Source organism: Aquarana catesbeiana, linkage group LG11 (genome assembly GCF_042186555.1).
Source record: "Aquarana catesbeiana isolate 2022-GZ linkage group LG11, ASM4218655v1, whole genome shotgun sequence".
Taxonomy (NCBI): Eukaryota; Metazoa; Chordata; class Amphibia; order Anura; family Ranidae; genus Aquarana; species Aquarana catesbeiana.
This window is the reverse complement of record NC_133334.1, coordinates 227,017,929-227,042,121: the sequence shown is the minus strand read 5'-3', so window position 1 is coordinate 227,042,121 and position 24,193 is coordinate 227,017,929. Positions and strand designations below refer to the sequence as shown.

At 41.2% G+C, this 24,193-nt stretch overlaps 1 protein-coding gene and 1 long non-coding RNA gene across 4 annotated transcripts in view; one reads left to right on the top strand and one right to left on the bottom strand.

Moving 5' to 3' along the window:
* Positions 1 to 9,857, bottom strand: part of LOC141112535 (uncharacterized) — an 86,104-nt gene extending 76,247 nt beyond the window's left edge. Inside the window, exon 1 of the long non-coding RNA XR_012236617.1 lies at positions 9,722 to 9,857. This is a non-coding gene — a long non-coding RNA (uncharacterized lncRNA). The remainder of the gene's footprint in view (positions 1 to 9,721) is intronic.
* The window catches only part of NECAB2 (N-terminal EF-hand calcium binding protein 2), a 370,725-nt gene that overhangs the window by 225,803 nt on the left and 120,729 nt on the right, over positions 1 to 24,193 (top strand). The gene's annotated exons all lie outside the window — the stretch shown is intronic.

The window sequence follows — 24,193 nt, the reverse complement described above, 5'->3', positions numbered from 1 at the left end:
CGTATGGTCTGAGTACTGACAGGCTGACCCCCCACCCCTTCAACCTCTGCAGCAATGCTGGCAGCACTCATACGTCTATTTCCCAAAGACAACCTCTGGATATGACGCTGAGCACGGGCACTCAACTTCTTTGGTCGGCCATGGCGAGGCCTGTTCTGAGTGGAACCTGTCCTGTTAAACTGCTGTATGGTCTTGGCCACCGTGCTGCAGCTCAGTTTCAGGGTCTTGGCAATCTTCTTATAGCCTAATCCATCCTTATGTAGAGCAACAATTCTTTTTTTTCAGATCCTCAGAGAGTTCTTTGCCATGAGGTGCCATGTTGAACTTCCAGTGACCAGTATGAGAGAACACCAATTTAACACACCTGCACCCCATTCACACCTGGGACCGTGTAACACTAACAAGTCACATAACACCAGGGAAGGAAAAGTATTAATTGGGCCCAATTTGGACATTTTCACTTTGGGGTGTATCCACTTTTGTTACCAGCGGTTTAGACATTAATGACTGTGTGTTGAATTATTTTGAAGGGACAGCAAATTTACACTGTTATACAAGCCGTACACTCACTACTTTACATTTTCTTCAGTGTTGTCACATGAAAAGATATAATAAAATATTTAGGGGTGTACTTACTTTTGTGAGATACTATGTGCGTGTATATGTATATACATTAGAAGGCCAGTATTTTGGCCTGAATTTATGAGAGGAGCCCAGGGGGTATTTAAGCTGGCTGCTCGCCCTTGCTCTCTGTCGGTTCCAGTGCGTGATTCGTTACGTCCCCAGGCCGACTCTTCAGCTCACTGCGTGCTCGTGAGTCTTTTGTTCCGAATACAGTATGTTGTGGTTGCTTATTCATGGTTTGTCATTCAAAGCCTTGCTCGCTGTCACAGGTAGGATTCATTACCCCCCCTTGTCGTATCACGTTCAGCTTGTTTTCTCGTTTTGTTCCCCATTCCTTGTTCAGTTCTGCTGTGGAGCTTACGAATCGTTTGTAGGCCTCCAGTACGCATTCACATTGGATGCATGGCAGACTTACCACCGATTTGTACCTAGTCGCATCAGCAGCACTACGGTTCGCATCAGACACATCCCGCACTGATTCATACCGCTCGCCCCCATACCCTACTAACGATTCGTTATCTCACTCACCGATCCATATCACTTCATGCCATACGCATCACACCGATTCGAGCCTAAGTTGCCTCGGCGGCACAGACGCTTCGCTTCACTCGCATCCCACGCACCGATCGTAGTGGTTCGTACCATACCCTACCTTAGTTATTCATATCATTGTGCTGACCGATTCGGATCATGTCAGCAGCTAAATGCATCACACTCCTAACCGAAACTAGTCGCACCAGCTACACTGGTTCGCATCACAAGTATTCCACACTCAACTCGTTACACTCCCTATTAAAAATCTACGATTCGTTACGTATGCCATTTTAGACAGTTCGTTCCTACACATACTATTTTCTTTAGTAGGTTACCTTTGTTGCAATCATTGCAAGAGAATGCATCAGCAATCGCTGCAAAACTCGTATCTCAGCATATACCCATTACATTTGCTACAAACAGGCTTCTCAGCATACACTCCTTGCAATCGCTGCAAGTACTCTCATCTCAGCAGGTACCCATTCGCTACGCCACAAACATGCTTCTCAGCCTAAAACTCCTTGCAAACGCTGCAACTACACATCTCAACATAACTTCTTGCAAATCGCTGCAAGCACGCTCAGTGGCACTCACACAGCCACACTTCATTTTCATGGCACTTAATCGGCCACTCCAGTGGCATTCATACGAGCCACTCATTATTTTCCTCTGTCTTTCTCCCTCAGGTCAGTCGAGTTCCGCTGCCATCCTGTACCAGGTTGGACGTTCTTTCCCAGGAAAAAAAACAAACAAAAAAAAAAACGCAATGATTGCATCTTCACCAGGGCCAGTCACACACAAAGGGCACAAAAAGGGGGAATAAAAAAAAAATCTCTTGCCGCACTTATGTCACCCCTACTACAGGTATTTCCGGTCGACCGAGTTCGATCCTAACCAGGACCTCGCTATTAGAGTGTCAGTCAGGTGCGTAGTTCACGGGTTTCTCCATCACATCACTCTGCAGCACCCTTGCACTATACTATTACTTCACATACATCATTGGACGTACTCTTCAGGTGTTAGTTTCTGTATAGACATGACACTCTACTTTCGAAGGACGCCCTTCACCTCGCAGACAAGGTCGCTTAACAGTAGGCTAGCTGGTAGTGCAAGTGTTGGCAGGCCGAGCATACGTCACCCACTACAGATCGCAACATTCCTACGTAGGCCGCACCAGACTTCATCTTCTCACCCCAGGGTTCTGGTCTCTAGGTTTGTGCTTGCCATAAACAGGCACTGAAGCTATCGGTTATCTTGCCAGTCACCTCCTGGCCCACCTCAGTCGCCTCGCACTCTTCTGAGTTTTCTAAATTTTCACTCTACATAGTTCTGCCACAACAGAACACTGTCAGCTCCTGTCTACGCCTATCATTCTTTTTCCTGTACTTCTCTATTTTTTTCTTCCTCTCTGATTTTTCTCTTTACCACTCTGCTCTCTGCCACTCTGCTCTCTATCCTACGGCTATGTCTTTTCTTAAACATGAGCATCCCCGCCCCTTTTGTCTTCTAGCTGGAGCCATGTCACAGGCTGGCAGTGAGGACCCCACACCTGCCCCTCTGTCACCGTCCGTGGACTCAGAGTGCGGCAACGTACAGTCCCCATCCCCAAACTCATTTCTGAGCTGAGACGCAGAGATATTCCCTTTCCCGCCATGGCCAGAAAGGCAGAGCTTTTCAGGCTCCTCTTCCCACCTCCAGCTAAAGCTGGGCCCAGCACCCAGCAGGCATCCCTGCAATCCATCTCCGGGGCCATTTCCCAGCTGCATTCTTTGATCTCCTCCTTAACCGCAACAGTTTCAGACGCCCAGACCAGAGTCACCCTTTTGGAAGTTCGCCCTCCCTGATCCGGTCTTGGTCCCAATGACAGCTTCTCCTTCTGCAGGTACACCAGGCTCTACACCTATCATCCTCCCCGCTCTTCTTGTCTCAGCCAGCGTCAGGAAGGATATACTAGAGGGAAAAGACATCAATTTGGCATCCCTGCTCATCTCAGCCCACCACTTAGCTGACAACGAATCCTACGCCTGGGGGAACCTCTCAGTAGTTGTCAAGTCGAAAGACCACAGGCTCAGTCGTAAGCTGTCACCCACCGAGTTCGCCCTGGCCTTCGGGATGTTCAGGGACGTCCTTTGTTCAGGCTCCCCCAGCAGGAGGGAGGAGCTAGAATTGTACCACTAGACTTCTCCAAGCTTGCTCAATGATCTTAGAACCAATAAAGATCTATCCCCTACCTGCTTATTTTTGGCCCCTTTTCTTGGCTTACCTATCAGACGACCAAAAGCCACACCTCAGGTCTATTTATGTTGTAAGTCTTGTTGCGTGATTATGTGATCCACATCTGTCTTGGTCTTAGGGCCACGACTATAAATTAGAAGGCCAGTATGGTGGCCTGAATTTATGGGAAGAGCCTGGTGGGTATTTAAGCTAGACTGCTCACCCTTGCTCTCTGTCGGTTCCGGTGCGCAATACCCTCCCTCCCATTCCTTTTTTTTATACAACATTTCTCAGCACACTTTCCTCCACAATTATTCAATACTTATCTTGGGTCTGGCCCCTTTTATTGGCTTACCTACCAGACAACCAAAAGCCACACCTCAGGTCTATTTATGTTGTAAGTCTTGTCGCGTGTTTATGTGATCCTCTGTCTCAGTCTTAGGGCCACGACCATAAATATATATATATATATACATTAGTCCAACCTGGACCAATGCAACTATGTACACTATAACATGCCGATGCCTGGAATTATTCTTTAAGTATTGCGGAGCTATAATATACTATATTTTTGTTTTGAGGTTTAAAAATGCTTAATAGACTGTTATTTGGTAAGATTCTGTTTCTTTTATGGCATTTATTGGCTTAGAATTGTCTAATTTGAAAAACTTCTCAAGAATATGTAAAAAGAAACATACAGAACATTTTCTAGCCTAGAGAAAAAGCAAATATAGAAGTACCAATAAAGAATTCAAATAGAATATGTGTCAGCTCTTGATTTGCCTGTGAACACAGAAAACTCACATGGGAGTTGTCATCACATCAGAGTGTATTACATAGCTTGCTAGGTTGAATAAAGACACATGTCCATAGAGTTTAACCTCTAGCAAACGCCCGCAGTTTGATCATTTATAGTGCCGAGCTTAGCTTCACAGTGCACACAACAAAAGCTACAGCGGTGATCACCGAGTTCTCTAGACCTCTTTGTGTTTGCACAAACTGTTTACATAGAAGTGATCTGTGCCATACAAAATATGAAGTCTGGCATTTCCCTTCAGCTTTTTAAGCGTAATCCTTTTATCATTTGTATCCCTTACGGATTGTATTTGTGCCATTGCTCTCAGATTTGCAGCGTTGGAATCTTGTTAGATTTGCACATTGTGCTGCTTCAGAAGAACTTTGTGAGGTTGTTGAAGTAAACACTTTGAGGTCTGCAGAGTCAGCGGGTCATGGCATTGGTATTAATTAGGACTGAGTACATGGCATTCTATTCTTCTAGGCTGGAAGCAAACCCTATTTGCCGTGCATTATTTAGCAGATGATATGCCGCTCTTAGCAAACAACTTGTCAAACCAGCATGTTTTTGTGACAAAGTCCATTAGCCAAAGTGACCTCAAAATCTTCCTGCTGTGAAAATTCTGTCTTGTAAAAAAAAAAAAATTGCATTTATTAGGTTGAACTAAACCCACTGATTTAACACTTACCTAAAATAGTTTCTCGCTTGCCGCATCTCATAACTGGCACAGTTGCTTGTCCTCTCAACTGAACTCTTAAGCCATCAAATGGCTGGTGTCAATTCTGATCACATGTGCAACACCATAACTAATGCAATTTAAATCGAGGCTAAGATGGCAGCTTCCTTGTCTGTAAAGGACAGGAGAGTTTAGTTCTTCCTTCATCTCTGGTCTGAAAACCAGCATTATATTTTCAAATGAGGGGCTGTTGCAGTTATTAAAATATAACCAGCTAACAGGTGTACTTACTTTTCTTGTTTTATGGGATGGGTCTAGGACCCATCCCAAAAAATGTTGGGATTGTATTTTTTGTAATTTCCATTAAAACAAAAACATGGTTTTATCCTTTTTCCTCAGGTTCTTAAAGTGTATGTAAATGGAAAAAATATCTGCTACACGTCTGCAATACATGCACATTTCCACACCTTTTTTCCTTTAAAGACTCTGCAAGTAATTAAAAATACCAGTTAATCCTGGTAGAAATGCTCTTCAAACCTAATTACCATTACAACTCAGAACCCACAGCGCTGAGCTGTTGGGATGACCATATGTACCTAAGTTCCTTTTGTTGGCTGGCAATCACAAGGAATTATGTCATCTCTACATAGTTGTCTTTTGCTGAACTTTAGAACAACCTCCCCTCTCCTCTGTTCTACAACATGGGCTGATTTGTTTTATAGTCCAAGAAAAGAGCTAGGAGGTATATGGGCACCAAGGCAAGTCAAGATTGTATGCTAAAGCTGGCGGTAGATAGAATGAAATTCAGCCAGTTCAGCAGGAACCGGACAAATTTTGATCCAATTATGGCTGTTCCCACTCAACAGAAGTCGATCTAACGATTGACTTCTGTTGAACGGGAATGTTGGAACGGCTGCAGCCGGTAATCATTGTATTCTAACAGCAAACGAGTTGCTGCTGTCAGAATACAATGGCACAGTGGGGAGGATTCCTTTTATCCACCTCCATTGTGTGGATGGGGGAATCCTTCGGAGGATGGCAGGCGCCACGGGTCTTGCGGACTCGATGTCCGCCGGTGACCCGTAATCGTGGCACAGAGAGGCAGAACAGGGAGATGCCTATGAAAACTAGGCATTTCCCTGTTCTGCCTACCAACATGACAGGGATTTACTGCTCCAAGTGATTGGGAGCAGTGATCTTTGTCATGTTCTAGTGAGCCCCCCCCCCCACAGTAAGAACACGCTGAGGAAACACAGTTCAGTGCATTTTTATAGCACTCATCACTGTATAAATGTCAATGGTCCCAAAATGGTGTCAAAAGTGTCTGATCTGTCTGCCGCAATGTCGCAGTCATGATAAAAATCGCAGATCGCTGCCATTACTAATAAAAAAAATTAATAATAAAAATGCTATACATCTATCCCCTATTTTGTAGACGCGAAAACTGTGGTGCAAACCAATCAATATATGCTTATTGCGATTTTTTTTTTACCAAAAATATGTAGAAGAATGCATATTGGCCTAAACTGAGGAAGAAATTAGTTTTTTTATATATTTTTGGGGATATTTATTATAGCAAAAAGTACAAAATATTGCTTTTTTTTTCAAAATTGTTGCTCTATTTTGTTTATAGAGCAAAAAATAAAAACTGCAGATGTGATCAAATACCACCAAAAGAAAGGTTTATTTGTGGGAAAAAAAGGATGTCAAGTTTTTGTAGGTACAACATCGCACGACCGCGCAATTGTTAGTTAAAGCGGCGCAGTGCCGTATTGCAAAAAAGGGCTCGGCCAGGAAGGGGGTAAATCCTTCTGGGGCTGAAGTGGTTAAGAGAACATTTCCCTTACTTTGTAGACTTTGCTTTTACCTCCTGCTGTGTCTATAGAATAGCAAGGGAATGGAAATCTATCCAATAAGACACATGTGACAATAAAATCTGACAGTAATGTTAACCATTCTGAACGCTGCTGAAAAAGAAAAATTTTTTTAGCTTTCAATAGTAGTACTAAATCCCCCCCGTGTTTTTTTTTTCTTGCCTTGATTGCCAGGTCATCTTCAAATTACATACTTACCCACACAGTGAATCCAGCTTTGCCCCCTGAAAAGTGCTGTTTGGGTGAAATGGTCCCGCACTTCCATCTTGGTCCTCTTTAGCTGACTTCCTCTTCCCGGTTCAGGCAGCCAGCGCTGGTTGATGTTTCAGGCCTGCTCTGTATCCCTGGTCTTTCAGCTTCTTGGGGGATATAATGTTTCCCAGGTGGCTGCAGGACCAGGGACACGTCATTCTGGCCTAGGCCAAAATGGCCCCATGGCCACACTAGAAATAATAAAACACATTTGATTATGTAAAGGGAAGAAGGTTTGAAAGGAGCAAGCTCCATTTTTTAAGTTTTGCTTTAGGAGAGAATCCAACAGGGAGAATAAGACCACCTTGTAAGGATCACAACTGGTGGGCCTACTTGGAACCAAATGCAGCGATGCTGAAGCTAAAGTCTTTGAGGGACATAAAAACTTTGTGTGATATAGTACACTGACACTTGTCATGGTTTTTCCGACGGAATTCCGCTCAAGCCTGGCTTACATACACACAGTCACACAAAAGTTCTCTCAACTTTCGACCGTCAAGAACGTAGTGACGTACAACACTACGTCGAGCAGAGAAAATGAAGTTCAATGCGTCAAATTGTTTCCGAGCATGCGTCAAATTGTTTCCGAGCATGCATGGTTTTTTGCGCGTCTCAATTGCATACAGACGAACGGAATTTCCGTCAAAAACTTTTTCCGTCGGAAAAATAGAGAACCAGCTCTCAATCTTTTGCTGGCGGAAATTCAGACAGAAAAGGTTGGATGGAGCATACACACGGTCGGAATATGCAACCAAAAGCTCCCATCACAGTTTTTGTGACGGAAATTCCGCTCGTGTGTACGGGGCATAAGTATTAACTACGTCAAGAAAATATTACTAGAATATCTGGGTTTGTAAAAGCATAGTGATGAGACAGGTTAATAAGATTTGCTGATACTAAATTATTCCTGAAAGGGCTCTAGGGAGCTTTTGGGCAGAAAAAAAACGCTTGACTCACGTAAACAAGTCTAACTTTGCCTAAATGCTAGACGCGTTTAGTGCTCGGGGTTTCGTTAATTCCAGAAAAAAAAATAATATTCTGGCCAGTGGAATCCATAAACGATTGAAGAACCTAAGTGTTTGTGCAATACACTGTTTTAGGTGTGTTTTTTAAAGTGGTTGTAAATCCTTACATATACCCAGTAAAGTGACTGGCTTGAAGTGATACAAAGAGATGAAACAAATCCTCCTACATCAATTGTAGCAGTTTATATGCGTTCGTCTCTTCTCTACATCTGTTTAAAGTCCAGAATTTAAAGGATATGGTCACTTTTAAAAAAAAACAAATATTCATAGTATATGCAGGTTTAAAAATGTGCATTCACCTTTTTTTTTTTTTATAGGAGCCTGGAAAGCATTGCACCAGCGATCAGCAGATTGCTGTTGCCATGCAGGTCTCCTGCAAATTGTCAGTGTGAGCTGTCTGCCCCGTACATCATACGGCTAGACAGTTTCAAACTGACAGGAAGACTCTATGAACTACCACGGCGCTGAACAACGCCGTGGTCGTTCATTCAGAACTGCAAGCCGACAGCTGCTAAGGATGTGGGGGCTTGTAGTTCATTCACACACAGAGCTGTGTGATTGAATGATGCGAACTTGTAGGATGCTGCTGTTTTCAAAAAGTGACAGCTAGTAGGGGGAACTACTCCCTGTACTGCTGTCACAGGGAGAGGAAGGAACAGCGAGCAGCTGCAGCTGTGGAAACATGATTCATGTTCCACCCTAAAAACTGGTGGAACATGTAATAAGGTGAAAGGGACCTTACAAAGAGCGTGCCTGAACGGTCTTAAAAAAGGGGACAGAGATGTGAAGTTGGAGAGCTTGGAGAGCTGATTGGAGGGAAGGGACACACCCCCTTCACACAGGAACAGAGCTGAGGCTGTCAATCAGCTAAAGGTCCCTCCCCTGTCACATTTGTTCCCTTGGTGTCAGGAAAAAGTTGTCAGAAGTCATTCATGCTGATAGCAGGGAAACAAGGCAGCAGACAGAAATGTAGAAAAAAGAAAAGAAACTACGCTAAGATTAATAAAAGACACCTGATATATTTGTTGTATGGTGGAAGCAGCAATTCTCCTATATAACACAATTATAGTGAAAAAATAAAAAGAAAATTTAGAATTGCGCTAAACCTGTGAATATAAATAGGGATGAACCATAAATTGTACACACAAAAAAAGTGCAAACCATTCACAATGCAATGTGAATAGACAAAAATGTGTTAATAAGCCCTATATTGCGCACAAAAATGTGCAAGCCAACCACAATTCAATGTGAATGGCAAATGTGTATAAATACATTAATAAACCATAAACATTGTGTAAACATATATAAAAATTACATAGATTGTAAACAGAACTCAGTCCATATCCAAACAAGACAAACAGTCTGTGTGTAAATAGCTGAAAAGTGTCACATCCACCCGTGCAAAGATCAAAAATAAAGTCAATCCACAGATGAGATGAATCTTCAACCGCTGATTAACAAGGAGTGTGTGCAATCCACCACCACTATGGAAAGAATCACTTCTTACCAGATAGCCGTGATCCCCCACTACAGAGGATCAGGGAAAGCATATAATCTAGGCACAGCTGTAACTTCAGAGTGCATCGAGACTGCTGACTTACTTGTTAGCTACTCTTCAGATCGCCTTGTTAGTGAGTGCACATAGCATGTAAAAAACATAAATGCCCCGATAGTGTAAAAACCTTCAGGTTTATTAAGAGATTAAAAACAAAAATTTCCAACTTACAAAAGTAGCAACAAATAGAAAGCCTGAAGTCCGATGTTCCGGCCAGTACACATTCAGACAAACCCGTCTTCTGGATACACAAACAATGACTCGAGATGACGTCAGCGAGTTGTCCTGCTCCGCCCTATGCATTTCGTAAGAGAATTACGTCATCCAGGGGCAGACAGAAATGACACTTTTGTGCTCTTAACTACTTTAAGACTGGGCAACATACATTTACATCATCAGGTCTAAGTGGTTATGCCGGGATGATGCCTGCAACTTTTTTCAGCAGCCGATTCTGTTTTTTGTAAAAGCATTCCTAGTGGCTCCTAGAACTCCAAAGACATGCTGGTAGGTTAATTGGATCCTGTCTAAATTCTCCCTAGTATGTGTGAATGTGAGTTAGGGACCTTAGATTGTAAGCTCCTTGAGGGTAGGGACTGATGTGAATGTACAATGTATATGTAAAGCGCTGCGTAAATTGATGGCGCTATAGAAAGTACCTGAAATAAATAAATAAACAATAAAATAAATAGTGGCTAATTTTATCACTTCCGGTTTCCCCAGCATGTAAATAAGTCATTTATGACTTGTAAAAAGCCTCTGATCAAACAGATCTTAGTTTGATCAGATGCTTTTGGGGGAAGAGGAGAGATCTAGGGTCTAATAGATAGTAAGGAGGACCTGTCACAGTTTACATTCCTTGTGATAACAATAAAAATGATCCAAAAAAAAAAATTAAGAGTGTAAAAATAAAAAAAATAAAAAATCAAATAAAATAAATAAAGTTAAAAAAAATGCTTGTGCGCAAAGGTTGGTCCCAAATGCATAGGTAAACGGCGATCGCACCACACATGTGAGGTATCGCCGCAAACATCAGAGCAAAAGCAATAATTCTAGCACCAGACCTCCTGTGTCACTCTTAACTGGTAACCTGTAAAGCCTTTTAAAATGTTGCCTATAGAGATTTTAAGGTACCGTAGTTTGGCGCTATTCCACGAGGGTGTGCAATTGTAAAGCCGAACATGTTGGGTATTTATTTACTCAGCGTAACACCATGCAAACAAAAAGTGTCAGAATGAGACAAGTACACACTATAGAAGTATAAAGGATCATATAAAGGATATAAAAGGCGTCCAGAGAAGAAATAAAAACATCCTGCATGCATAAGCCCTAACAGATGAAACCTCTTACATGCATACATGTCATGTTATATCGCCAGACCCTATAGTGACGGCTTCATAAGATTTTCATATAAATTCAGATGTCTGTTTCTCTGGGTGTACTGATCATTATGACATGGGTTTTCCCCAGAAGGAAACATGTAATTATGCATATTTTTCGTCAAATGCACAGTTTGAATTCCCAGGTTAGTGACAGGCTTACTTATATAACAGCTGAAAGCACACATTTTAGACAGTCTTTACTATAGAAATAAAGACTAATGACTTTTTGGTGACTACATCTGTTGTGTAACAGAATCGTGGGATTTGCCATTAAATCTTCTACCACTGAGTTTCTCCCAGTAGTCTTCTTTGACAAGATGTTGACGGATTACAAAAAAAGAAAAACGGTGTTAAAAATGAAAAGTGTCAAACCCCCTGTATCTAACATTGCAGCCACTGATTACTTCCACTTACAGTGAACCCGTTTCTAAACCCAATTACTAAGCGTATATTACATACGATTTAACGCGTATAGTGATTTTGTTGTTGTTGTGGATAGAATAGGGAAAGAAAACTCCTTTCAGGTTATTATTTTCTTGTCTATGTGCCATTGAGGTAATTCCCCACAACTTCTTGTCCCAGAAAAGCAACATATGAATTATTTTAGGCCTCATTCACACAGGACTTTTTGCAAACTCTCGTAGAAGACTTTCTTCCTGGCAGCAGCGTTTTGGCAGAAAAAAGCCTGACGCTTGTAAAAGTGTCGAACGCTGATGAAGAGGGCCAAACACACAGGTTTTTTTTAGGCATTTTGCCAAGGCACCCCTGAAGGGGCAAGAAGGCACTCTGGTTAAAAAAGGCTGTTCCCTCTCTACTGGATCTCCCCCAACCTCTTTTTTTCTTCTTTGTCCTCTTTGTCCTCTTTGACCTTTTATTGCTTTGGATGCGCTTTCCTCCCCATTTTGGACTATGGTTCGGCCTATCCCTGCTCCATCCCCCTTTTTTTGTTTGTTCAGTCTTCCTGTGATGGACTTTTCTTGGCTCCAATGTGGTCAGTATGGCCAAGGCCCACTGAGTGGAATACTGTTCCGATTGCCCTACAGGGATGTGGGAGGTTTGATGTTTCTTTCTGCAAACATATGTACACCTGCATAATTCAATTACCTTTGTTCTTATGCGACCTGATCTTCAGCTATTGGAACATCTAGGTCAGTTGGCTCCAAACTGCAGCCCGCGGGCTGAACGTGGCCCATTTGCTTGCCTTTATCTGGCTATTGGGGCATCATTCCGACCACTGACACCAATGATGGGGCACTATTCCTCCCACAGACATCAAAGATGGGACAACATTCTTCCTATAGACACCAAAGATGGGGCACCATTCCTCCAGCTGACACCAATGATGGGGTACCATTCCTTCCACTGACACCAATGATGGGGCACCATTCCTCCAACTGACACCAAAGATGGGGCACTATTCCTCCCACAGACACCAAAGATGGGGCACTATTCCTACCACAGACACCAATGATGGGGCACCATTCCTCCAACTGACACCAAAGATGGGGCACTATTCCTCCTACAGACACCAAAAATGGGGCACTATTCCTACCACAGACACCAATGATGGGGCAACGTAAACAAGAGAAATGCGCACTGACCTAGTGCAAATCCATTATAAACATTTATTAAAAGATAAAAGAAGATACACATAATACTCACAAACGTATACACGCATGTCAAAGCTTGATGAAGACAAGTCGCCTCCAGGACCACTGGAATATTCCAATGGTGCAAGGGGACCAGACAGCGCCTGTAATGGCTTGGCTTACACATTTCAAGGGCTCTGTGGAAGAGGGTTCTCCCTTGAAACGCATAAGCCAAGCCATTATGAATGCCATCTGGTCCCCTTGCACCATTGGAATATTCCACCGGTCCTGGAGGTGACTTGTCTTCATTTTGCTGTGACATGCGTGTATACATCATACATTTGTGAGTATTATGTGTATCTTCTTTTAACTTTTAATAAATGTTTATAATGGAAATGCACTAGGTGAGTGCGCCCTTCTCTTGTTTTCGTTGTCTTTCAGTATATTTGGATACCCATGGTCCTGAGAGGGCAGCAAGACTGTGCTTTGACAATAAGGATTAGACACACTTCCTCCCCTAGAGCTTTACACCTGAGCGCAGGTCAGTTACTTTCTTGGAACCAATGATGGGGCACCATTCCCCCTGCAGACACTAATGATCAGAAGAACTGGGGTTGATTTACTAAAATTGGAGCACTCAAAATCTGGTGCAGCTGTGCATAGTAGCCAATCATCTTCTAACTTCAGCTTATTCAATTCAGTAAAACCTGGAAGCTAAATGGTTTTTGTGCAGAACTGCACCAGATTTTGTACTCTCCAGTTTTGGCAAATCACCCCCTATGCATCCCTTGAATACCAACAGTGGGGCATTATTCCTCCCACTAAGACCAATGATGGGCCATTGTTTACTTTCACTGACGCTTGGGCATTTTTTACTCCCACTGGCCACAGTCCAGTCCCCCTAAATCCTGAAGGACAGTAAATTTGCCCCTTGCTTGGAAAGTTTGCAGACCCCTGATCTAGGTCATACTCCTTTGTTTAAATGTTGTACTGTTTTTGTTGAGGGTGGAGATTTTGTGTACTTGTTTACTGGATTGTAATCTCTATTTGCACTATACATGTACTGTTCTGTTTGTTAAAACCTTAAAGTGGTTGTAAACCTTCATGTTTTTTCATCTTAATGCATCCTATACACTAAGGTGAAAAAACACCTGTCAGTGACCGCCCCCCAAGCTCCCCTGTTTTACTTACCTGAACCCTCGAACTTGACCCGGCAGGGACGCGCTGTCTTTCTGTCTGGGGTTCTCGGCTCTTGGTTGGATAAATTGATAGCAGCACAGCCATTGGCTCCCACTGCTGATGCGAGCACCGGGGGGCGGGGTCGAGTCCTGCATTCAGCCTCTATGGACGCCAAATGCTGGTAGAGGTAAGTATGATATGTTTGGGGTTTTTTCTTGTTTCTTTTTATTTACCTTTACAATCACTTTAATAAAACAAAAGTAAACAAAAAAGGCTGGTGCAGAGGATGTTGGTCCCTCGCCAGTAGAGATCCATTGCTGCATATAGGACTCTAATCCAGCCCTATAAGTGGTTGGAATTGAACCCTTAGCAACCACTCTAGTTCCAACTACCAGTTGCTTCTAGCTAGTTACTTTCTAGCAAAGTCCTGTTGTTTCTCTAAATTGGAGATTGGTTAAAATCTTATTTTAAGGTTTATTTTTACAGTTTACTAATGGATTTGGTTCATTAAAAAAAAAAAAAAAAAAAATTTTGCTTTTATAACTGTCCATCCCTGATGGTAATTACACAGAAATAGGAGTTGATCCTGTCCACTGGTAAATGGCATTTTTGATCATCGTGTTGCTCTTTGCCCCCTTCCGTCCCTTTTCTCTCCCCCACAGTGTTCCTGATAGGCAGCCAATTAAATTACAGCACAAAATCTCCTGTCATGGGTCTACTTGTTTTTGCTGCCTGCAGTGCAGCAGCGATAAAAATAGCAGCGACAAAAGCTACTCATGTGCTGGTAAAGGTGCGTTCTCTGCAAGTCATTTAATAGAATTAAAACAACTCAGAAACTGCCTGTCACTTGTATATTGAGGTCTTATTCAAGATGGCAAGCAGCTGCAGTAATGTGATTTACCTTTAAATGAGGTGCGCTCTTCTATTTTTATTTTATTCACTCGTGGATTATTTAGAAAAAAAGCATGGATGTCATGAATAGATTTATCTATTTATTTGGCAGCATATCAATAGCCGTGGTTGTCAAAAAGAATTGCTTTGTAAATCTGTATGGCTTTTCAAGTTCTCATCAATGCTTCAACCACAAGTGCGGTTTGCTTTTTAATACCTTGTATACCTTCTCTAGTAGCTATGGACCTGTGGCAGTTGAGTTAAAGAAAATAATAGGTCTCGTAATTTTTTATTTTTTTTCATCAGGAGCCAAGATGGTTGGCAATACATAGGCTTTACTGTCTATATTTTTGACAAGCTCCTACTGAATTTTTTTTTACTACTTATCTTATTTATCTTATGTTGAAGCGACTGCATTGCTTACAAAACAATATTTGTACTTGCAAAAAAAGCCCCCCCCCCCCCTCCCTCAATGCTAACACGGCATTCACACCTGAGCGTCATATTCTTGCCATTTTTTTAATTAGCTAATAGAGAAAATATCATCTGTTACATTATTTGTTGCTATGTTTTTCAGCTTTTTCATCCGCTTTTATTTATTATTGAATTATTATTATTTTTTAACTTTTTTTTGTAAGGGGTTACGAATTAGGTTTAAAGGTTAGGGTTATGGGTTAATTTATCTACTTTGTTAGGTTAGTGGTTAAGGTTGGGGGTTAGGATTAGGGGTTAATTTTATGGGGTTTAGGATTAGGGTTATAGTTTAGGATTAGAGTTAGGAATTAATATTAGTAGTAGGGGTTAAGGTTATTTTATTTCTTGTTACTATTATTTATATTTTAGTTATTTATTTATGAATTCTTATTATTTATTTTTGCTTAATTGTTGCATTTAATCAGAAAAATGCACAACAAATGGCACTAAAATGCTCAAAAAACTAAAGCATTTCCATGCATTTCTATTGAACAACAAACACTTCCTAAATACACCAATCTGCCCGGTTTGAGCTACAAAAAAAAACTCCAGAATGTTTTTGAGCTTCTGCGTATTCCCTGGCTTAAACTTCTTCCAAAGCCAAAGCTTCAAGGCTCATTGGTTCACCCTTCTAACCTACCTATCACTGCCATCTCCTGTGATAAGTGAAAGTCAGCTGGAGGAGCCAGTCAGCATTGTCAGAAGTGTTGGTCTTGGAAGAAAATTCAGAGAGGTATTACTATGCTTTTCTGCAGAGTCACTTTAGAAAAGTGATAGTGATCAAACCTATTAATATGATTTATCAACTGAAGTAACACCTTTGGGTGGGCTTGTTCTATTAAATGTACCTGCTGTATTATATATTAGATTGACTGGTATTAAAGAACATGATTTCATATCCCTGATATGTGCCTTCTGTACCATGTACTTGGATGAAAAAGTATCCTGTTCTTTGTATTGCTTCCTATGTGTAAAATCGCTGGTGTTTCTGAAAGTCCCTTTGATTTCCTACCAAAAATGACTAGGCATGAGAGCACAGCATGATAAGAACTCAGCTTGTTCTCTTCCAATGAGCATATTTGTCCTGACCCCCCCCCCCACCACCACCACCTGCACAGCCATTCACAGTGGAGATCAGTGTGCTGCTGTTTCTCCTCCCTGAGCTCCTTATGCAGCTGAGAACAGAGGGTATGTGATCACATATCTATACTGGAGCTACACGATTAACCGTTAGGAAAATCGCCATCTCCATTCAACCCCCTCAGGATCTCTATGCAGCATTTCCCCAATTCATTCATGTAACAAGTGCAAAGAGTTCATTGTCAGCACTGGCAGATAACTATAAACATTGTAACATTTAGTTCTTTTAGAGATCAGAGGAATGTACTTCAGTCTGCAAATGAGGTCAGTTTAACCGCTTAAAGACTAAACCTTTTTCTGACACTTGTTGCTTACAAGTTAAAATCAGTATTTTTTTTTGCTAGAAAATTACGTAGAACCTCCAAACATTATATATATTTTTTTATCAGAGACCTTTGAAAATAAAATGGCGTTTTTAGCAATATTTTATGTCACACTGTGTTTGAGCAGTGGTCTTTCAAATGCAATTTTTAAGGAAAAAATACACTTCAATGAATTTACAAAAAAAACAAACAGTAAAGTTAGCCATTTTTTTGGTATAATGTGAAAGATGATGTTACGCCGTGAGAATCAAGAGAGAATCGTGATCTTTATTCTAAGCAAAAAAATTGTGATTCTCATTTTGCCCAGAATCGTGCAGCTCTAATCAATACACAAATGTTTTCCTTTCATTTGTATTTTAAGCTGAATGGGTTGTTTTATTCATACCCATTGAAATTTTCCACATTTTGACATGTTACAACCAAAAACGTAAATGTACTTTTTTGGGATTTTATGTGATAGACCAACACAAAGTGTCACATAATTGTGAAGTAGAAGGAAAATGCTAAATTGTTTTCGAAATTTTTTACAAATATTTCGTAGAACCACCTTTCACTGCAATTACAGCTGTGAGTCTTTTTGGGGATGTCTCTACCAGCTTTGTCTAGAGACTGACATTTTTGCCCATTCTTCTTTGCAAAATAGCTCAAGCTCTGTCAGATTGGATGAAGAGTGTCTATAAACAGCAATTTTCAAGTCTTGCCACAGATTCTCAATTGAATGTAGGTCTTGACTTTGACTGGGCCATTCTAACACATGAATATGCTTTGACCTAAACCATTCCATTGTAGCTCTGGCTGTATATTTAGGGTCGTTGTCCTGCTGGAAGGTTAACCGCCCCAGTCTCAAGTCATTTGCAGACTCTAACAGGCTTTCTTCTAAACTTGCCCTGTAATTGGCTCCATCCATCTTCCCATTAATTCTGTCCAGCTTCCCTGTCCCTGCTGAAGAAAAGCATCCTCACAACATGATGCTGTCATCTCAATGTTTCACAGTGGGGATGATGTGTTCAGGGTGATGTGCAGTGTTAATTTTTTGCCACACATAGCGTTTTGCTTTTAGGCCAAAAAGTTAAATGTTTTTCCACATGTCCCTCACATGGCTTCTCACAAACTGCAAACAGGACTTCTTATGGCTTTCTTTCAACAATGGCTTTCTTCTTGCCACTCTTCCATAAAGGCCAGATTTGTGGAGTGTACGACTTATAGTTGTCCTGTGGACAGATTCTCCCACCTGAGCTGTGGATCTCTGCAGCTCCTCCAGGGTTACCATGGGCCTCTTGGCTACTTCTCTGATTAATGCTCTCCTTGCCCGGTCTGTTAGTTTAGGTGGACGGCCATGTCTTGGTAGGTTTGCAGTTGTGCCATACTCTTTCCTCTTTTGGATGATGGATTGAACAGTGCTTTGTTAGGGGTTCAAAGCTTGAGATATTTTTTTTATAACCTAACCCTGCTTTAATCTTCTCCACAACTTTATCCCTGACCTGTATGGTGTGTTCCTTCGTCTTCATGATGCTGTTTGCTTACTAAGATTCTCTAACAAACCTCTGAGAGCTTCACAGAATAGCTGTATGTATACTGAGAATACATTATACACAGGTGGACTCTATTTACTAATTAGGACTTCTGAAGACAATTGGTTCCACTAGATTTTAGTTAGGGGTATCTGAGTAAAGATTAATACAAATGCACGCCACACTTCAGATATTTATTTGTAAACAAATTTGTAAGACATTTATCATTTTCCTTCCACTTTACAATTATGTGCCACTTTGTGTTGGTCTATCAAATAAAATCCCAATAAAATACATTTTTTTTTTGGTTTTAACATGAAAAATTTGGAAAATTTCAAGGGATATAAATACTTTTTCATGGCACTGTACAAGCTTGGGGTTTACATATACTATAAATAGTCTGTCCATGCAAAGTTTTAAATAGTCTATGCATATAAAATCCTTTAGAGGCTAAGTGTTGATAAAATTCTGTTTTTGACACCAGTAAAAAGACCCTTTGATAAAAATGTATTACTGTTCTCACCCACTTGGTCTTTCGAGTATTATGATGTTCCCAATGCACCTGGTGCATACTGTAGAGCCGCCTTTCTCAACCTTTTCAACAAGGGAGCCCTTGAAACACCTATTCGGTCTCAGGGAACCCCTGCTAAAACATCAGTGTGATGGTCAGTGGGAAAAATGCTCCTTACACTTGTGGTCATTGGGAAAAATTACCCCCTTACAGAAAGCTAAAAAGTGTCAGTGGTATCCTTGAAATGATCCTAGAGGCAGATTTTTCCTATTGCTGTAGGAACCCCCAGAAACCTCTGGAAGAACCCTAGGGTTCCGTGAACCCTGGTTGAGAAATTATGCTTTAGAGTGTAAAAAGAATCAAAGTATGATAGCCATTTGAAATTGCCATAGAAGGTGTTTGGACCTTGGTAATCAAGCACAGAGATCTTAACACTGGAATTTCTGAAAGATATAAGAGACCTTTAGGTGGTTTCAAAGGCCCATTTACATTTATGCATACCTGTGCTTCGTGTTAATGCACATGCATTAATGGTTGTGAATATTACCACAGCATGCTAATGCATTTAATGTGAATTGCATTACCAAATGTGTTAACATGCAAGTTACCACCATATACTGACTAACAGATGTAGGAATGGGCCCTGAAGTACTGAGAAAACGATTGAGTTAACCGTCGTTGACCTCCTTCTAGCTGCCTGATGCCGCGTACACACGGTCGGAATTTCCGTCAGAAAAAGTCAAATGGGAGCTATTCATCGTATATTCCGACCGTGTGTATGCCCCATCGAACTTTTTCCGTCGAAAATTCAGATGGACTTAGAGAACATGTTCTATATTTTTCCGACGGAACAAATTACTATGGGAAAAACCATTCGTTTGTATGCTGTTCCGACGCAATTAGAAGAAGGAGCCCAAAGGGTGGAGCACTGGCTATTGAACTTCCTTTTTCTAGTGCTGTCGTACGTGTTGTACGTCACTGCATTCTTGACGGTCGGAATTTGGTGTGACCGTGTGTATGCAAGACAGCTTGGGCGGAATTCCGTCAGAAAAACCTTCAGAGTTTCTTCCGACGGCAAAACCGGTCTTGTGTACAGGGTATGACTCTCCCTGGCCTCAATATGTGAGTCTCTGACCCTTAACTAGCATGCACACTAATAAAGTCTGTGGAAAGGTGGAGAGACTGTACTCCTGATTTTCATAGTTTCAGGTCAGAGACTTAGTATTGAAAACTTGTCTTAACAGAACAACCAGGCAACTAGCATTTTTAAGGCGAGTTCAGCAGTGGCATCCTATAAATTATTTAAAATTGACTTAGCTGGTTGGAAAATTATTGGCTGAACACTAACCACATCCTATCAGGTACAGTCTCACTTTTCAGATATTCAGACAGTCTCGGGGGGTCATAGCTGCATGAATACAATAGCCAGCAGTGGAGATTCCTCCATCCATGCTGTTGGCATAGATGGGGAAATAATTAAAATCTCTTACCCAGAGCTTGGGACTGAATGAGAGAAAAGAAACTGTGTATGGTCAGCCTTATTTATCAGTGTAAAGCCCCATACACAATCAGATTTTCTGCTGATTTTTTCCTTCAGATTTACCAAAACCATATAATATGAGGTCAAACCTTAGGAGTTTCAATTTGTATGCAATCAGGCAGGCCCTTGCACTACATGGTTTTGGTAAATCTGAAGACAAAAATTAGCAGAAATTCTGATAGTGTGTATGGGGCTTAAAGCTGCGTACACACGATCTGATTTTCCAACGGGAATTGTGTGATGACAGAGTGTTGGCGGAAAATCCGATCGTTTGTACGCTCCATCGGACAATTGTCAGATTTTCCACGGACAAATGTTGGATGGCAGGTTTTAAAATTTTTCCGTGGACAAATGTCTGTTGTCGGATTTTCCGAGCGTGTGTACACAAGCCCGTCGGAAAAAAGTCCAAAGTCCAAACACGCATGCTTGGAAGCAAGGACGAGCCAGAAGCTGTCGGTCTTGTAAACTAGCGTTCGTAATGGAGAATTGACATTCGTGACGTGGCAAATTATGAAATCTCGAAATGCAGCGCACAATTCTCTTCTTCTTTAATGAGATAATAATGAAGCTGCTTTTCTGGTGATACTGATGGAGTTATTGCAAATTAATTTTCAAAGGCTTTTTTTTCCTAGTGATAATCAACAATAATATTATTATGCTTTTTTTTTTTCTTTTTTTTTTTTTTGGGCAAGTTACCACAACACCATTATCCCGTAGTTTTTAAGATCAAAGATACAACTATGTTGGTGTCCCTTGTCAATTTTACATTGTATTTTTTTAAATGTAACTGCCTACTCCCAAAATGTCATTTGAAGTAAAACACATAGCCAAATATTATTCTACACAATTTTTTTATTGTGTATTAAAAAAAGAAAACAAATAAAATTAGACATGCTATCTGCCAATAGAAATTAACTAAAAAGTGCATTCTATGCATCCAAAAGTATAGAAAATCTAACAAACCAAATCATCATTATTCAAACAAAAAATTAAACAAAAGCCTCATGTCCTGCTTCTTAGTATAGGGGGTCAACAATGCCAAGAGTTGGTGAAAGCGGGGGTCCGTCATCCGGAGATAATTCCGAAAAACATCCAGATTATACTCTTGGAGCTCCCGCAGCAAAGGCATATGACATAATTGGTCAGAATTAATAAAGCAATCAATTTTTGGTCCAAGAACTCCTCCTCCTCCTGTTCCTGGACTGGATTTTGGTCAAAGCAATAACTCCAAGGCCAATAATAAATAACACGTTGTCTCCTCCGATTCCGCAACATGTCTGGTTGATGAACGGCTGTTCAGAAATGAACTGAAAAGCACGAAATGAAAAGCGTGAATCAACACTCACCAAACTTCTACTAACATGGAATTAGCAGAAGGAGCCCAAAGTGTGGCGCTAAAGAGCTGAAAAACCACATAGTATGTTACTACGTTCGTGTTTGTTGGCTAATAATTCCTTGCTGTTAGTATGCAGGACAAAATCCAGGAACACGCCTTTGGACAAAGGTCCGAGGTTTTATCTGCGGAAAATCCAATTGTGTGTACGAGGCTTTAGGCAGACTGACGCTTTAAATTAAGAGTCTCTGAAAAATAACTTTTATTTGTTCTTTTTAAAATGCTTCCCTCAAACTGCTTCATGAATTGCTAGAATATCTTGCTCTTAAGCGGTCATTTTATGAATAGCTGACATGTTCTGTTAAATCACAGTGACATCTCTGCTGTCTAACCACTAGCTCACCCAGAATATATATACCGTACAGCATGTTACTGAACAGTTTTAAGTCCTGCCACTTTAGAGAAAAATCAATAGTCCTGTGAACATTTTTTTTTTTGTGGGATTTGATGTTATCTCATTATTTCACCGAGTTTTTTGGAATGGAAAAAAAATCCCTCTTAGTTACAAAACTGCAATATACTGTATATGATAGAGCATACTCTATATTGGTATTTCAGCCTTGTTTTCTTCTAAATAGATCAACAATACTGGATATTGCTGTTTCAAGCATTAGGCAGTACTATTAAATACTACAGTATATGATCAATGCCCATCTGCAAGTTAGCCTGAGAATGCTGATATAATAATTTGTTGCTGCAGAATGTATGAAATCAGCGATGCTGTTGTTAATTTAGAAAAAAATTGTAAAAATCTTTAGGTAACATTTTTAAATGATTTCTTATAATTGGCCATTTGCATCAATCATTTGGCTAAAGCGACCCTGTTGACAGACTATAATTTCAACAAAATATTCCATAGGACTATATGTATATTTAACTTATTTTATGCATATTATTTATCTGTAAAAGCCCCTATTGTTTTGACATTCAAAAGCCTGAAGGCTGCTGCTGGGTGGCGCCATCTTGGATGCGATGTCAGTAGCCCCAGCAGACTCAAAGCTGGACACTGTAGTAGTTCACTTCTCTCCGCGCCCAGCAGCTACATTAAAGTGGAACTCTATCCAAAAGGGGAAGTTCTGCTATAAGCAACCCCCACCCCCCAACCCCCCCGCTACATTTGGCATATCATTTTTTTGGGTGAGAACTTAAGCAGATACCTAGTTTTAACAGGTACCCATTCCCACTTCTGCTCAGGTTGCCTAGGCTAGTGGTTCTCAGCCTCAGTCCTCAAGTACCCCCAACGGGCCATGTTTTGGGAACTTACCTTAGATAAAATAGCTTTTATCAATACCATGTCATTGATATTGATTTAAAGCAGTTATGCAAAGTAAAGGAAAACCTGAAAACATGGCCCATTGGGGGTAACTGAGGACTGAGGTTGAGAACCACTGGCCTAGGCGACCAGAGCGGAAGTTCTCCTCTTCCCTTTCCCTCCTTGTAGTTTTCTGGGACAGGTCACAGGTCCCAGAAGACTGGCAGGCCATTCAGCAGGCATGACTCGCGCCCACAGTTGAAATGCCAGCACCAAGGAGAGGAGAGGGAAAGAATTGACGGTTTGGGTGACCACATCGCTGAATCCTGGGACAGGTGACTGTGTGTTTTTTAAAAATCAGCAGCTACACTTTTTGTAGCTGCTGACTTTTAATAAACACAAAGACGACTGGAGCTCCACATTAGGAGCCTATTCACACAAGCCCAGTCCACTTCAGAGCATTAATCGCACTTGCATTATCACATCTTGTGTAAGGACAACACATCCATTTGAGTTGGCTGCCCAGTGTACCACGACAGACAAGAAAACTTACATGCAAGTATTTTAGTGGTACAGTGCAATGCATTTTTGAGGGGCGTGGCCAAGAAGGATGTGGCCAAGATTTGTGGACTGTAGCTGAAGCCGCTGTTAGCTCATCTGTGGATGTGGTTAATCCATGTGGTGTGCGCCCCCTAATTTTGCTATTATACTTTTTTTTTTTTTTTACGAACTTAATTGAAATGCAACAAAGCGACATCTTATTCAGTTCTCTTCATTCCATCGGCATTGCAGTCGATGCACTGCGTCCCAGCATGCTGCGGTGAACGAAAGTACCGCATGTCTGAACTGACCTAATTGTAAACAAGGCAAGCCGCCTCGCCTGTGTGATGGGACTACACTGGGAAAGGCTGCCCAGTGCAGCCCAATGCACCTGGTGTGAATGGGCCCTAAAGGTTATGCAGGGAGGCTACAGGTTGAAATTTACACGTGTATAGCCAGCTTAAAGTATAACTTAAGGCAAAACTTTAGAACGCCTGTCAGTTTTTATTGCTATCTGTGCCCTCATTAAGAAGATTAGCCCTCTCTGTTTGTCCTGTTTACCATTATTATTGAAAGTAAAAGAAAATCCCAAAGTATGGGTTGTCCCCATAACAGTAATAGAGAGGAAATCTTCCCATGGGGACACAAGTTCTGGTGACCTCGGGATCCCCAAGGAATTCCATTAATTTGCAGCGATTTCCTCTCACTTCCTCTTTGGTTATGGGACAAGAAGTGAAGGGAAATCTCCGCAATGGGACACAGATGGCGAAGAGAAATCTAATAGAGGTTATGACCCTCCCTTGCTCTAGCTATAAAAAAAAAAAAGTTTTGCCTATACTTCTGCTTTAAGACCTTGCTAGTGAACTTGCATCTCCAAGTGGGGTAAAATCTACATCCTCAATAAAGACTCTAGGTACTGTT